General features: G+C 37.7%; 1 protein-coding gene across 1 annotated transcript in view; it reads right to left on the reverse strand.

The window, feature by feature from the left end:
• The window catches only part of bcam (basal cell adhesion molecule (Lutheran blood group)), a 68797-nt gene that overhangs the window by 27361 nt on the left and 27718 nt on the right, over positions 1 to 13718 (reverse strand). The window lies entirely within an intron of this gene.

The raw sequence follows: 13718 nt of genomic DNA on the forward strand, positions 1-13718 counted from the left end.
AAGCAAAAAACAGGATAAGTTTTTAATAAAAATTAAAAAAATTCTCACCAAGACAAACATTTTTGGTGTATATATATATACACACACATAAATTCAGGTTTGCATCACAGGAATAAATAACATTTTATAATATTTATAAAATAATAAACAATTATTACATTTTTTTTATTATTTAACAATATTATACAAAATTTAAATAATTTTTTTCTATTTTAATATATTTTAAAATGTAATTTATTCCTGTGATGCAAACCTGAATTTTCAGCATCATTACTCATTAAACATTTCTTATTTTCAATGTAGAACAGTTGTGCTGCTTAATATTTTTGTGGAAACCATTAAATATATTTTTCAAAAATATTTTGTTGCATTTAATGTCTACTGTCACTTTTGATCAATTGAATGCATCCTTGCTGAATAAAAGTATTTCTTTAAAACAAACAAAAAATAAATCTTATTGACACCAAACCTTCGGACAGTCGTGCTTATAAAAGAAAATTATTAAATATAATTAAACTTTCTGAAAAGAAAGCATGCCTTAATCATCTATTAACTAGATTCTTCACTTCATGTAATAAACATTTTGAATCCTTGGTGGAAGTAATGATTCATCTGATTGAAAAACACACACCCATAAATATTAAATATCGCTAAAAGGCAGAACAATAGTGTGGTGAAATAGTTTAGTTACCCACCAGAATACTTTACTAAATAATTAATATTTTTTAGAGCACTCCCAAACTCTGAATATTTTTTGGTGTGCAATCTAGAATGGAACCCGGATTAAGAGTTGTTTTGTGTGTGTGTGTAAAATTGCCATGGAGTTGCCTTGTTTAGAAAGATCACAGGAGTAGTGTGGCATCCAGACAGACAATAATCTCTTCTAAGATCCTCCCTCTTCCCTAGATCCCTCTGGCTGATAGACAACACACATAAACACGCCCGCTAGCAGATTCTCATGACTCCCACCCGGAGCACAGAACCCAAACAAACAGCTCATGATCACTCTTATACAGTACACGCTGTCTGAGAGAAGAGAGCAACTTCACATACTGAGCTCTACAGAAACAGTGAAACAAAGAGAGGCTGTAATTTCCCTTTAAAACTGAATCAGCACAATACATGAAGCAAAACACACCAGTCAGATCCAGAAGTTGAAGAAATCTACAAATTTGTGTATATTTGCTACAAGCTTGTAGTAATCATTTGTGCTAATAAAGTTCACAGTGCCTTACGTGTGTGTGTGTGTGTGTGTGTGTGTGTGTGTGTGTGTGTGTGTGTGTGTGTGTGTGTGTGTGTGTGTGTGTGTGTGTGTGTGTGTGTGTGTGTGTGTGTGTGTGTGTGTGTGTGTGTGTGTGTGTGTGTGTGTGTGTGTGTGTGTGTGTGTGTGTGTGTGTGTGTGTGACATTCCTCTTGTGATTGACAGAACGCTTCAGAGATCTCAGTATTATTGTGGGTCAAAGGTCTCTCTGTCTCCCATACAAAGTTTTCCTCTGTAGTCTATATCACATTTAAAAACAATACTCCTTTTTCATATCCTTTCTCATTTTAACTGTCTCACTTGATTTAACTCCCTCCTACATCTCCATCACTTTCTATCTGGCCCTGTCCCAAATGCCAGCCTTTGCAGTCCTTGCAGTGGTGACGTAATGCATCACGGACAGTTTTGTAATATCCATGTGAGTAAAGAGTGATCCAAGAGTGAACGCAGATGCCATCGCAAGGTCACAAGTGCACATTAAAGACCGCTCACACCAAAGACGATAACTACAATGATAACTATACATATGAAGAGTTTCGTTGCAAAACGAGATATATCCATTTTGAGAAATGTTGGTTATTTGACATTATTATTTAAGACATCAACAGTCAAGTTCATTCACAATTTTTTGTACATTAAACTATTACTTGAGCTCAGTGAAGGCCGGGACACAATATTCTTCAAATCCAGGATATTTTTTATTTAATTTTATGTCCATAAATAAGACAAAAACCATGCCAAAATGCAACATATTTATCTTAACATTGTCAAACATCTTAAATTGGTTAAAAAAACAATACATCATAAATATATGGAATAGTATATACAAAGATTGATTAATAATAATAAGATTCCGAGTTAGTTTTGGTCAGAACATACACAACATAACGTTTTTTTTTTTTTTTTTTTTGCAAAACGCTATATATCCACCTTATAATCTACTACGTAATACCATTAAGAAAAGCTAGTGAATCAATGTTTTGTGTGTGTGTGTGTGTGTGTGTGTGTGTGTGTGTGTGTGTGTGTGTGTGTGTGTGTGTCGGCATGAAGGACCAACATTACTCGCAGTCGCACGATGACAACAATTAATCTTTGGATGTTTTCCCTCCCCTGAATGCCTTGCCCGTTTGGTCTTCTCCCTTTGATGATTTTCTTAAGATGCCTTCCTCTTTCTCCCAACAGCAGCTGGAATGACCGGCTCCAATCCGTCATCGAAATCCATAACGTTAGCTTGACTCTGAAGCTTTGATTCTCTGACTGACAGACAGCTGTTGATCAGTGACTTAGCCTACGTGACTGACAGCTCGCCTACAGTATAAACTGGTAAACGTTTTTTAGTTAGCCTATTGAATCCTCTTTTTAAAAATATGTTTTTTGTTTTGATATTATCGTTAAATCACTGAGCAAACTCGGAGCACTTCACCGGCGGTGACTCTCTCCTCGCGTGACATCCTGAGCTCGCGCAGCATCCTAAACGTTCTATATCGCACTTTGTAAAGAAACTGGGCTGGCGGATATCGCGTTTTGTGAAAAAATACATTTTGTAGTTGGCTTAAAATGTACATTTTCAAATCTTATTAATGGCAGCAATTCACACATAGATTAAGGTACATCTAAACAGTGATTTCCAATAATAAAATCCAAATGTCAAAAAATGGCGTTTATCGCGTTTTGCAACCAAACTCTTCATATTTAGTAATCATTATAATTATTTGAGAATATGGAAGTTCACAACATTATAACAATTACAACACAGGAACGATATCATTGGAACCACTTTCAGGAGGATTTTTACTAGCTAAAAACACTGACAGCCAATCAGAATCCGTCCTGCTTTAAAGAGCTCAAGCATTCATACAGGTCCCATGTAAGGGATGGTTTATGCTTTGGAAACCTGTGTGGAAACAATGTTTATATTTGCGGTCTCTTTCTGGTGCTGCTAAAGAAACAGAAATTACACGTTGAACCTTGAAGATGTTAATTGTTGTCTGATGAAGCACTATGAATGACAACATGACAAGGAAAACTGCCTAATGACATCCGAGCAAGCTTTGGTTTTAGTTTCAGTTCCCGATACCCTCCATGGTGTTTGTTATCCCAAAAAAAACCACTGACTTTCATTGTACAGACGAAAAAACACTGAATCATTCTTCAAAATATTGTATCTTTTCCTAACTTTTTTAATACCTTTTTTTGTTACACAGAATAAAGAAAGTCATACAGGTTTGGAATGACATAAAGGCGTGTAAATGTTGAAAGAAATTTAATTTTAGGTGATCTATCCCACTATATAATACGCATGTTTAAAACTCACCCCATCCCACCCTCTCTCTTTTATTCTTCTCACTACTCTTGTCTGATCAATATTACTTGTCCACTCTTCTTTTCTGCTTAGGGGAGCAGCTGGACAGACAGAGGGGCAATTAAGGGGCAATTAGTGCCTCCTCTGTTCAATCTAGCCCTCAGCAGGGGCTGGATGGGGTGCGGTCAAGGGCACGTGTGGGTGGGTGCGAGTGATAGCGAGTGGTAAAGATAATCGGATTTAAAAAAAGAAAGACAGCACGCATGATGACCGGCGAGAGAAGCAGATGGACAAGAGACTTTCTGACTGTGAGCAGCAGACACATCGACAGACACTCACACTGAGAGGAGACCGTACGTACACACACACACCCTCACATTCAGTATTTATGAAGCGCATCAGGTCGGCACACTGCATTCTGAAAACTCAAGGCAGTTTTGAGACAGATGGATAATTTCAGTGCTGGCAACTGCTGGCGAGACAGTAACAGACAGAACTGGGCCAGTCAACTTCAGAGAGACGGAGAGCTGCCACTGTCAAAGACTTCTGTGTACCCCTGAAGTTCTGCCCCAAAGTGTTTTACACACTCACTCACACACACACACACACACACACACACACACACACACACACACAGTGGAAGAACAGACGCCACTGTGAAAAGAGCCAGCTGCCTCTCCACTTCAACTTTCAATGTCTGTCTTTTTACTACTTATCTTATACCTCTCTTATTATATAACAGTTATTGTCCTTGAATTCGATTGGCTCAATTAGCAGATATACAGTTCAACAGCACTGACTTTCTATCAATCTACTTGTCTGTGTTTCGGCGTTCCAGACAAGAATATAAGTGTATATTAGTGGTGGTTATTTTTCAGTGACTGTTTCTACAGGTTACACTGCTACGCGTTGCTTATAAAACTCACTGAATCATTTATTCAAACTATTGATTCATTCAGGAACGAAATAAGTGACTTATGAAGGAATCATTGAATAATTCAATCAACCATTATTATTATTTAAATTCACCATGAAATGAGAATTGACCATTATTATTTGTTTAATGGAATGTTACATGTGCCCTCTAATCTTTAATTTAAAAAAATGAACATCCCTCCCCCTCAATCGCAATTTCTGTTTCATGCCGATTTTAAAATAATATTTGTGTAACATGTTTTAAATACTCTTTCATAATATATTCTAAGAGGCAGAGTCTATTTACAGTGTAAATACTGTAGTGATGAATACTGTTTGTACCAAGTGTACAACAAATAGCAACTGTTTTAAACCAAGTGCAAATGCAAAAAGTGACAAAACGTGACAAAAAGTGTACATTTAAGTACATAGTACTATGGATAAATTATAGCGGGCAGACTCAGTGCCATTTTGTAATCTAACAATGTGCCCTGCCCTCTATTTTATAACCTCCTTTTATAAAATTTCTGGGGCCAACACATGCACACACAGAGGGACTGATGTATTATATAAATGAATGATGTGTATACAGTACCTTTCCACTGGGTCGGACATACTGTACACTCATGCAGACAAACACACGGTCTGACAGGTGGAAACTGGAAAGGTGATCGCTCCCTCATGGCCAACAGCTTCAAATGTAAACTCAATTTTCCATTAACACCCTGTCATTGGTACATCATCTGTCTGTTCTCTGAGGGCTCAAGCACCAGGGGCAGCGGTTATTGCACATGCTTCGATTGGTGCTCATATGTTTGAGTCTTGCTCGCAACAGTTGCCTCGCAAAGCTTATTCCTCCTTTATCATTTCAAAATGGCCATTATGTCAAAAAACATCTCACTCCTTAAAGCTATGTTATGGTTCAGTGAAAACTATGAATTATCAATAGACTAGTTTAGTAGTGTGTTTGGATGCTCTACACAGAGGTTATGAACTGTGAGAGAGAATAGTCTCATGAGAGGGCATCTGAGATGTGGTGTGTGTGGTTGGAAACAAAACCACATAAACATACAACCATTGCTGCCAGTGCTCTGAAAGTATCTTCACTCAGTATTTCTATATCTGCTTGGCCACTTTCAGTTTACTGTTATTATCTAAATAAAACGTGACCTTTCACGCTTTTCATTTTATTCTGACAACCTTTATTATATCCTGCCCTCAAAATAACCGCCTGAAACAAATCCTGTTCAGAACAGAATGAATGGATGGAAATGTCTGTCTAACTGTATGTGACAGTGGGCGAGCAGCTGAGTGGTTTCATTTATTCCAAAGGTTCTGTATGAAAACTGCCTATATGCATCTGACACAACCAGCGAACGCAAATGACACCAAACACAGGCTGAAATCAATCACTGGAGGGAAATCATTTTTGTTTACTGGTGAATATATCTCAAAATAGTTAACAACAGGATAAATTCACTTGAGGAACTGCATAAGATATTATCATAGACTTTAGAATGTCAGAGAATCCCATGGACAACTATTTTTCTTGTTTTAAGTGGAAATCTATAAAACATACTGAGATTCATGCTTTTAAATTCTTAAATAAGTTCTGGCCTAAATAAAACTGTAGTAGTAATTGCTCCTCAATGCATATAGAATATGAATTAATTTCAACCTCTTTAAGTAGTAAAAAAAATAAACTATGGGTTCCTTCTGGATACTAACCCAAGCAAAACAGATGTTTATATTTAAATGATATAAACAGAAATGCATTCAGACACAAACAACATGAATATTGATGAGAAAATTTCCACCCACGCGCATGTAGAGCACACAAACAGAAAAAGTGTTAACCTTGCTGATTTTTTTATGGAGAGATGTAATTTTCAGTGATTATGTTGTGCTGAACATTATTGCTATGGCAACAGGGTAGCAAGACTGCCGATGGGGAAACAGCAGTGAGTGGGAAGGGAAAGTATCAGTGCTGCCTCAATGTCAGCATTTACAGCTGGATGACATTCACTTCTGCGGATGCTGACAGCAGATGTCAAGACTTAAATTTCAGACTTTTTGACAAAAAAAGTTATTGTAAGCATTCATAAGACTTAGAATATAGTGTATAAGCCATATGGACCACTTTTAGACAGTTTTACAAAACTAAAAATATTATATATTATGTTTGTGTTCATTGAAATAAAGCTTATTAAAATAAAATATAAATATTTGATGGAAAATCTTACTAAAATAAATGAAAATATGTGTAATTTGAATAATAAATGAAAAATGTTAAATAGTAAAAATTACAGAAGCACATCAGAAAACTTAAAGGGTACAAAACACACACAGTTTCTGCCAATCTCGAGTACCTATAGAGTAATATTGAATCCTTCATATCTCCGAAAAGTCTTTAGTTTTATCATATTTATAAAAGACATACGCTGTACCGATTCTTTCTGAAAACAGCCGAGCTTGTGCAGGCGTGCAGTGGGCGGAGCCAAAGAGTCACAAGCACACACACACACAAAATACATCATGGCATTATCCCTGGATAACTGTCGATTCACTATTCGTTCATGTTGTTTACATTATATGCACTTACGCACCAATTACCAACAAAACCCAGACAGACATGATGCAGTTTCACTCACCGCACATGACTGGGAACAAACAAACACACTTGCAGAACTCCGTTGCTGCTCCAGAACAACAAACTGCATCCACTGTTTCCTTAATGCTGGGTTGGGAAGTTGAACAAGGTTTCTCTTTCCCTCACAACCAAAAACACACTTCTTTAGTGACATTGCTCTTGCTCTCGCTCTGGTTGATGTGCACACGCGCTCATCCGGGAGAAGTGCCCATACAAGGAATTTTTTTATGAAGTCATACAGGGCCATACTCGGAAAAAAAACCTTCCGAAACTTGTTCAAATCCTGAAGGAATGTATTTGGCACAGAAATACTCCGTCATACATCCAACTCGTTTTTAGCCATGTTTAGCATGTGAATCCAACTATTTAACAGTGTAAATAAGCAAAGAATGCATGAAAGCATACAAGACCCACCCACTTTTTACGATCAATCATAATGGACCCACTCACTTTTATTGTCTCTAATTCAGCACATGTCTGTTTACCTACCTCTAACCGATAAACACTTATTATTGAACACGTTAGATGCTTTATTTCCACTTTTCTAATATTTTCTTCATTTTTATGGAAAATAAATGCCTTTCCGATCTGATATGTGATGGGAAAAGGGAGTATAGTGAGTTTGGCAAAAGGCGGATTCGAACCTTGGGTCAATTTGCGTCAAAATTTAATGCCATGCGTCTTACCCCTACACCATTGCCACTCTCATTGATATGGTGACTTCCGTAATTTTGTCTTGCCCAACCAGACGTTTAGCAAATAAAGGCAGTATATTTGTACTTAATGTAAATGGCATCTACTCCAGTAAAAAAATCTGAGAGAACCCACCAATTTTTTTTTGCTTCCGACGCCCATGATTTCAAGAAACCATGCAGGCTTAAAACAAAGTAGTAGTAAAACAGTAGTAAAAACAAAAACAAATTAATGTAATCATATTCTGCATGAAGACTAAAGACTCACAAGACATCAGACAAATATGAAGTGTAAAGCTAATCACAAAACACTAAAGAAAACAGCAACTTCAGAACATGAAATAGTTGACACATTTATAACTTCCTTCCTGACATCTTCAAATAAGCTGCCAAATACAAAATGAGCAAACTGTAGATAAAGAAGGCCTGCTGTGAGCATGAGTGTGTGTGTGTTTAATGGATGTGGAGGGTGGAGAGGGGCATGATGGGTCCATGTAGGGCATGACATCAGTCATCACTGCCATGATGAGACAAGAACAGGTGCAAGAGCACCAACAGCAGCTGCTGGCTCTCTCACTGACTTTGACACACACACACTGGCACACAAACCCTCAGTCACAAGGCAAAGAGAAGAGATCAGGGTGCGCAGAAAAAGACAGACTCGTATTGGAGCAGGAGAAAGAAAGAGAAATAAGTGAAAGAAAGTTTAAGAAGTGAAACTGGAGTTGAGTAATAATATGACAAAGGTAGCAGCAAATTGCCAAAAGCAAAAAGACAGAACAGAAAATTGAACAACTGAACTCTGTTTAGTCCATAGCTTGATCGTAGCTTAGCAACACTTAGAAACAAAGCAAGATATTTATCCTACAGTCACCTATTACACCAACAAACTGAGACAAATTGAAAACGTGTGAATTGAGTCACCCTAGTCAGAACTTGCATCTCGGTACGTTTTGTGAAGTGTGTGAGCCAATCATAGACATCAAACAAAGACATTCCTCATGATCAATACACTTAACTTAATTGATCATTCCTTTTTGAGTTAAGCGCATGACTGCCATAAACCAGAAAGTGGTCACATCTGAAGCACATCTTCCTTTGGTTAGACCACACTTACACTTTCACTAACATAAGACTAAGGATTGAATATTTACCCTAAGCGTTTAGGCATAACTGACTGAGGTTTACAGACTGTCTGTGTGTGTGGTCAGAGTCTTCTGCTAAAACAGGACATCAAAAGAGCGTGGGAATTTATCTTTTGGCTCCTGCCGAGCGCTACATTCCTCCGCCTCATGCATCTCTCTCTGCCGTTCTGTTTTCCTTTTGGGACTGCGGACCTGTGACAAATGACACTATAGTATATATTTACAGTCATGCTGTTATGATTTAGGCATGCTATTGGTTGTTAAACATTCAGCCGTACTTGACATAATTCACTAGCCTTACGCACTTCTCTGCACTTCAGGGACTCTGGTACACAAATTTCAGCGGTTTCCTCTCATTCTCTGTTCCTCTTTCTCACCTTTACTTGGATAAAGTTGCTGTGAATTTCCTTCAGTAGTTTGGTTTGGTGCTAATTTAAAAAAATGAAAGTGTTTTTGCAAAGAGTCATCTGAAAAACAATGGAACAGAGATACTATTGAGCTTTAGCAGCGGCGATAAGGGGAGAATAGGTCTCAAAGGCCTTGTCCACACTAATACATTTTTATTTGAAAATGCATCGTTTTCTCTCTGTTTTGGACTCCACACTGTCCAGCGCAAACTCAGCTTTTTGTAAACGCATTCCCAAGTGGATACATTTGAAAATGCTGTTTTCGCACTGTGGTGTGGACTATGAAAACGTAGGTATTTGAAACCGACGATGCCTGTTTAGTCATGTGACGCATATTGAACCGATATATCTATGTTTATACCGGTATTGTGCCTGTTATGTGCAATTTACTTATTTCACACTGTTGCTAAAGGTTTCATATCACAGTCCTGCAAAGATAACCGAAAATGTACTCGCAATTGCTGTCCTGCGGCAAAACATGAGAGCAGTTGCCTTTTAGGCCAAACATATAATGGCAACTGAGAGTGACCTGGACGCATCAGTAATTGATGAGATATTTTGCTAAATAAAATGATCTTACCAGAAGGATAGCGTGATAACTTCATGATCTCTGTTCCGCCTGTGTCATCTCAATGACCTTTATAAGGTTTTACTCATACACAGTCGGGTGAATTTAGCATTTTCCGACGTTTCTGTGTGGATGGGAAAGTTTAGGAAAACACTTGAAAACACTAGTGTGGACGGATAGAATTTTGAAACGAAAACACGGTTTTCAAATGTATCCGGATTAATGTTGACATAGCCAAAGACAATCACGCTGCTGCTCGACTTTGACAGAAATCAGTGCAGCGTCTAACACTATTGTGGTATCAGTACCTAAAGTAAGCAAAGAACAGCAATGTTAACGCTTGTTAAAGAACTACATTTACTAGAAAATTCAGTGAGGAAAACAATTTTAGGCATGACTTCCATCTCGTTCCGTATTGGTTGAGAACTGACTGGATTGTGAAAGGTCGGCACCAAAATGGAGCCAAAATGGAGCTAAAACCATGCTTGAGTAACTATTTTGCTATTAGCAAACATTATTTAATAGCACGTGTGGGCTAAGTTACATTTGAGGAAAATGAAAGTCAGAAGAAGAGAAAGATATTATGTGGATTATCTGGAATACACCACACAACTTTTATACAGATTTTTGCCCAATTTGAGTCAACGCTAATTGTGAAAGTCATAGCTAGTCCACAGATGTTCAGCAGTCGGACGACTTCGAACATGTTTGATGTACACATATTGTTTTCTTGCACAATAAAAGAAAGCATGTACATTAGAAAAGTAAAAAAAACAAAAACACGATTTCATATTGACTAAGTCAACCAAAATGATTATTTTATGTAAACCCAAGACACTCTAGTTTTCCTATAAATAGGTAAATAGTGTCAGTCTCTTGATGTCTGGGGATAAACAGTGGGAAGTGGACTACAAGGTCAGTTCACGCTTGTTCTTTTGTGCTGCAGGCATTCCACCCCGCTATTACAGTCGTCCTGACAATGGCATCATGAGTCAAACACATTCAATCTGAGGGCCAGCACTAACAACTACACATAACTTGAGAGAAAGAAGCAAGAAACATTGGAAACTACATTTACACTTAAAATGGAGCAATGTGAAGATCGCATTACGATGATCTGTATGATCAATTAATAAAAGATGGGTGTTATTAAGCATGCTCTTCATCATCCTATGCTAAATCTATGTAGGGGCTATATTAAAAGCTATCCAATACACTGTTCTGCATCTATAATTTATAGTCTGGTTAGTTAGGCTGGTGCATTTTGTCTAAGAAGGTTTTGCCGCAAATCCTGAATGAATAATTCAAACAAAATATATCCTCTGCAGCCAACAGCTTATGTTTTATTCTTTTTTTACTTAGTAACTTTTCCTACAAGAGGAAAATATCCAAATCTTAGATATGTAAGCTTGTGCAAGCCTAAATATAGAAGCATATCTGCTTGCCGAAATGGACACAAATTATATCAGTATATATGACGTATGTCACTTAATCTGATCATAGTTCCCTATGTGGTCAACAAGAAGGGATGGAGCACAATATTAGGGCCCATCTTGAAAGTTTCAAATGACCTGTTTCGGGAAACTCGATTTGAAATCGCCTCTAAGGAACTGGAATGAACCTCACATGACATTGACAAAAATGAAGAGATGGGATTCTTATTAGGGCATGTCAGCAAAGAGGCAGAGATGAAAAGAAAAGTTAATATTTAATGCTGAGGGACAACTCCTGCTCTCCCGATCACCTCACCGGCCCCCAGGCGGTGCAATTACAGCCCCGTATTCCTAACTTCGGCTCCCAGAGCAGAGACCAACGTGAGAATAAATCTGGGGAGGGAGATGGGGTAGGCTACTTGTTGGGGGTTGGGCGGTTACATTTGAGAGCGGAGAGTGCAAAACACCCAAAGATGGATGGATGCAAATGGGAAATATAAAAAGAGACAGAGAAGTCTAAATGAAAGGAGTCTAAATGCTCAAACTGAGTGCATGTCTGCACTCCCCCATTCATTTTAGCTAAAAATGAGCATATTTAGCAGGAGCCAGATATATGCATTGTTTGGCAGAGCAATCAGTCGGGCTAGATGGCAGTTAATGGTGGAACAGCCAGTAATGGACATCTAAAATGAAGCGAATTAAATAGGAGAGCTCTAAGAGAGAAAGAGGTGGAATAAAAACTGAAAATGGAGGCAGGCAGCAATAAAACAAATAACTTGATTGACAGCAGTGGGGTGGGAGTGGATGAAGGGGTTGTGTTGGGTGTATTAGCGCTGACAGTTACTGCATGAGAGCTGCCATGCTGCTGGTGTGTTTTAATCCTACAGCTGCCGCATGCACAATGCAGGCTCTGCCGTACTACCGAAACTCATTATTGAGATAGAAGGATAAGGAAAAAAGGGAGAGAGAGAGAGAGAGAGCTGAGTCAGAAGATAAATAGTAGGGCCATGTGAGAGAGACATTACGGCTCGAGTTAATCTTGCTAAAAGGGTTAGGACAACGAACGTTGCCCCCTCACTCTCTCTCTCTCTCTCTCTCTCTCCATCCAGAGCCACTTCACTTCTCTACTCCATCTCTCTCTTTCTGTGTCCCAACATTCCCTTTGTGCAGCATGGTTTTCTCCGAGGGATGATAGTAAGCTGCATTTATAAATATTGAGCAGACAGAGCACTATGTTTAGGGTGTAGATAACCAGAAGGAAAGGAGGTTATCCTGGCTCAAATTAACAGAGCTTTGTTCCAGCAGGAAATACGCTTCTGAGGAATGAAAATAAATATGAACCCATGACACTGCAAATGATGTCCACTGAGGTTCCAGATATCTGTCAACTATACCTCTCATGGAAGAATTAACTTTGTCTCAGATGTTTCTCCCTTCTTTTTAATTAAAATTAGTGATGTTTGGCTAATTGTGTATTTTTATATAATTATTTATAAATTAAAAACATTTAAATAAATGAGACAATTATTTAAATACATGCAATAGTGCATGCCATCTTGAGTCTGGACATTTTTCCCATTCATTTTTTTCCCATAGGTAATTACAAAAATTAAATGAAAGAAAAAAGATACATTACTAAGTGTACTTCACATCTTTAATGAGGGAATAAACTGCAATTGTGAATAAAGCATTGTGAATGATGTACTCCGATTAAAACCATACAACTATTGATTTAAAGTTTATAATTTAAAAAAATTAAATCTCCCTGATTCCAAATTTTTGAATTGTAGTGTAAGTAAAAAAAACGATATATTTTATGCTTATTGCTGAACAATGACAACATTTCTCTTTTAGAGCTGCTGTACAGCCCTTTTTGCATCATTGAATCATTTTCCTGTTATTACTGTAAAGCTGAATTGAAGAAATCTTTATTGTATAAAGTGCTATATAAATAAAAGGTGACTATTGTAAAATAATCAGATACATATACAAGTTTGAGAGGTCAAGTGAATGCTTGACCTCCTTTTAATATCTATGTGTAATATGTCTAGGAGAAAAAAATTAAACAAAGAGATCTCATTTTCTACTAGTTCCTCTCTCCTTGTTTTCTGGTCATTATGAACTTAAGTTCAAATGAAGTTCTGCTTACAGCCAGGCCACACACAAATACATGTTCCCCTCCTCCAGCCCTCTGCTGCCCATGTCAGCTTTAATGCTAGTCTCCTGACTTCAGTTAACACTTCTCCTTTTGTCTACTGTTTCCCTCTTTCTTTCACCCTCCTTTAAGCTCCACATTTCTCACACTCAGGTGCTTTATCAGCTGGACAATGGTGCAGTTGACTTTT

This window comes from Gobio gobio, assembly GCF_949357685.1.
Source record: "Gobio gobio genome assembly, chromosome: 15".
NCBI classification, from domain to species: domain Eukaryota; kingdom Metazoa; phylum Chordata; class Actinopteri; order Cypriniformes; family Gobionidae; genus Gobio; species Gobio gobio.